Raw genomic sequence first — 4015 nt, 5'->3', positions numbered from 1 at the left:
ATAAATAAATAAATAAAAAAACAGCACTGACCTGAAAGTCCAGGGTGCTTCCAGGTCAAACGCTGTGAGTTTAGTAAGTGGGCTGATGATGATCAGATCACTCCTGACCAACTGTTAGTTTAAAAAAATCCTGGCTCCTAACTTTTTTACCTGGCGCCTAGATTCACAACAAATTTGTCAAGCCCTGCACTAACACAATTGGACACACGCACTCAGACACTATCACACAGGCACCAACAATAACAAACACCTAGACACACACTAACATACCCAGACATACACACTGTCCCCCACACTAACATACGTAGGCACACAGCTCACTTACTATTGTCTCCTTGCTATTGTTTTTTTGATCTCCCTTTCTGTCTCTGATTCTTGTACAAATTAATTTGCTATATCTCTTTTTTCGGTGATTTTCAAGCCTCTCTCTCTTTTTTCTCTTGCTGTCCTCTTTTTTTCTGCCTTATTTTTGTACATGAATCGGACACAGAAAAAGAGAGATTAAAGGGAAAAGAGACTGCAGGAAGTTGGCAGAAAGAGTTCAGCAAGACAAAAAGAGCATAGAAAATGGGGAGAGGGGCTTGAAAAACAGAGAAAAAAGAACAGTAGTCATTGAAAGAGATGCAAAAAAAAAAAGAGAAAGAAACCATACAAGAATCAAAGAGACAGAAAAGGAGAGATGAAAGAGAAAAAGGACAGGAAGAAGTAAATACAACCACCTATTAAATTAACATCGATCCAAGCGACCCAAAATAAAATAAATTGAAACTTAACTTTTAATAATCTTTAATAAGGGTAATTATGATTTCTGTAGGTAGAACAATGCAAGGAAGAGGTTAAAACTACAAATCTATCTCTCAAACTTCTTCCTTGCCACTTAGGCATTTTGCATTCTTCTACCTACAGAAATCATAATACTCTTATTGAGGATTATTAAAAGTTAAGTTTTAATACAATATTAATGTTAACCCCTCCCACTCCCCAGAATAAAACATTATCGGTACTTACCACCTCCAGTGTCCTACTCACAGCCTAGCAGTCAATTATCTCTCTCACTGCGCTTGACATCACTTAATCACCAGCTTGTGGCAAAGTGGCACTCTTTAATTTTCCAGTGGTCTCAATGGCGGACACCAGAATCCTTTGTGGTGGACATGGACACCTTGCCAATCACTGCTGACATTGATTAGTGAGACCGATCAATAATCAGTGTTTATTTTTTTTATCAATAATTTGTCAATTTATATTATTAATGGCCAAAATATAGCTCATATAGGTGTGATGGTCAGGTGCCCACATGCTTTTGGACATATAGTGTTAATAGATTCTTTAAGCATAATAAAAAACAGCTGCAATAAATCAAGTAATAATTAGCTGTTACTCACCTGATATATAAGTAGAATGCAAGCAAAACTCAGGTGAAGCACAGGTGGAATGCAAGTTAAACGCATGTGCGTTCACACTTTCACATTCACAGGAAGTGATGAAATAATAACAAGGAACAGGGTAATAAGGGCATGACAGAGAGGAAAAATGCTATTAGGAAGAATACCTATACATAGAAGTACTTTGTTAAAATACATGCCTTCCACTTGGATGTTATTACTGCTCATTTAATCCTCCTTCCATTGCTTTCAAAAAGTCAATGCTAAATGTTTCCATAAATATAGATTAAAGGCGGGTCTCATAGACTTTGTTGCTTAATAAGATAGTTTCAAATATTATGTGTTTACTATTATTATGCTTTAGTGAATCTAAGTTAAACATTGCATTTCCAAAGAATTCAAGGTGTGATACCAATGAATGTTCTGTTTCCTATTAGCCTGTCTTCGGCTATAATTAGGTCAGTTCCACGTGTTCAGCTTTTCACAAACACATGAGAAGTCATGAGTAAAAGTCAGATCTGTATGTGACAACATCTCCTTGGCACATCTAAATATGTATGTGTTCCACAAACAACATAATCATCAAGTTAGAATGTCACCTCAGGTGAGGTAATCATCAGACTGGAATGAGGTTTCTCCACCATTAACCTATACTAACAAGGAAAAACATGTGTGACCTAAAACAGCTTAAATATTTCCATTTCATTAAAAAGTAAACATTTCTAATGAAAATCTATTGTATCTAGTAAACAGGATTCTGGATCTGCCTGTCTCTTTAGCAAAGCCACTAGAACAGTAGGTTATCCCATATGCTTGTTTTTGTGCATGTCTGCTTTGTTGCCCTTCTGAAGTGGTTGTCTGTACCATGACAACTGCCGTGTTAACTACTTTTCACAGGATTTTCATAATTGCCGTATTTATATTTATAAGATTATTCATCCGCATTTGTAAAAGCTAGTAGTTTTGAATTTAGAAAGAATATTGAGTCAATTCCAGGGCTAGGTGGACATAATTTGCCACAATCTATACAGGTACATGAAGTTCAGCAAGTCTTCAGCACTTGAGGCTTACGTTGTTATTTGAGGACTGTCCTGAATCATCGCATGATCCGAAGCTTTCTAAATTTGTATCTCAAAATCGTACTGCATCTCACATGGGGAATGAGATCCTCCATTTGAGTGCCGCAGGGTGGACAATGATTTTTTGTGTTCCATGGCAGTCAAAGGGGATGGGGATTAGGTGGAACTTAAAGTGTGAAGAGCCAAACACCATTCTCTTAACCAGGTATTAGAGGCTCACCTAGTCCCCTTGATGTGAAGTCCTGGGGTTTTTCATCCAGAGACATTGCTTCCCTGCTCTGTTAATGACAGCCATACATTTTTTGGGGGTTACTCTAAACAAACGTCAGACCACTGAAAAGTGCAAGTAAGTATTAAAAACCTGACAGATACTCTGCTCTGACCATCCTGTAAGGGGAAGGTCTCAGATTAGCTCTTCTCATGTGGACCTTAGTCTGAATCTGGTTGTCTTCTGGAATCTGGACCCCTCCCGACCTACTTGGCCCCTAGGCCCTTTCTGCGGTCATCGTCTCACGCACGATTTTTATCCATTGGTGTTTATGGTGATGTGTTTATTAAATGAAGAATATACTTTCTTTTCTCCTACTGTGGCATCCCTTCCTATGTTCTTTTCTTTCCCCATGTTACTACACTGTTTGAATGAGCTCTATTTGATATACTCACAGATCTATGTTATAATTCAGAAATTCTGAGGCTCTGTTTACCTCAATGTGGCTACGAATAGGGTTTGAGTTTAACATTTTTACATGACTTTGCTTTTTGTTTTCTTTGGATGTTGTAATACAATTTTATTTTTTGCATGTCATACCATTATCCAATGTCTGGGTACGTTACTAAATTTTGAATAAAAATAGTTTGAGGTGAATGCCTGTGTGGTTGCAAAAGCCACTTTGCAGCTTGTATGGTGTGAATGCTGAAGCCTTGGCTAAATTTAGCAGTCACAGAAAGGTTAAACCCTTCCATAATTTATAGCATGCACTCCCCCTTAAAGCAACAGTGATACCTATTTTTATTTTGGTAATTGAAGTTGAAGACCTCTTTTCCTACAGCAAGTAAAAGACACAGCATTCTTTATTTCTAAGTCTCACCTCTTTATGTGTCCTGACATCCAACCGGTTTAAGAGGCTACTGTGCCAACCGCATTGATGTGGTACTGCTGGAATTTGGATTAATTACCAAATCCTGACAGAAGGAGCAAAACCACTGGGAGTGTGAAAATGGCTGCGCCCAGTACCTACGTGCACACTCAGAAACTTGATGTTGTAGTTTGACAACCTTGGGTGTGAGTAACCGAGCAGCATTTACCAGTTTGTAGTACAGCAGGGGCAATTACAAACATAGTTTGCTAGATGATACTAGAAAAGAGCAATTATAGTGTATTCAGAATTTGCTCAAAAATAGAGGTCAGAAATTAACGGAGAAACGTTCACATGCTGTAGAACCACTTGTGGTATTAAGACTGAAGGTCTTGGACTCAGGATTTTACATTGAATTTATAGAGTGCCAGCTCTGTGCCATTACACGAGAATACAAAACAAAAAATAACATTAA

This window comes from Spea bombifrons, chromosome 1 (assembly GCF_027358695.1).
Source record: "Spea bombifrons isolate aSpeBom1 chromosome 1, aSpeBom1.2.pri, whole genome shotgun sequence".
NCBI lineage: Eukaryota > Metazoa > Chordata > Amphibia > Anura > Pelobatidae > Spea > Spea bombifrons.
The sequence above is the reverse complement of the archived record's forward strand: the minus strand, read 5'-3'. Positions refer to the sequence as shown.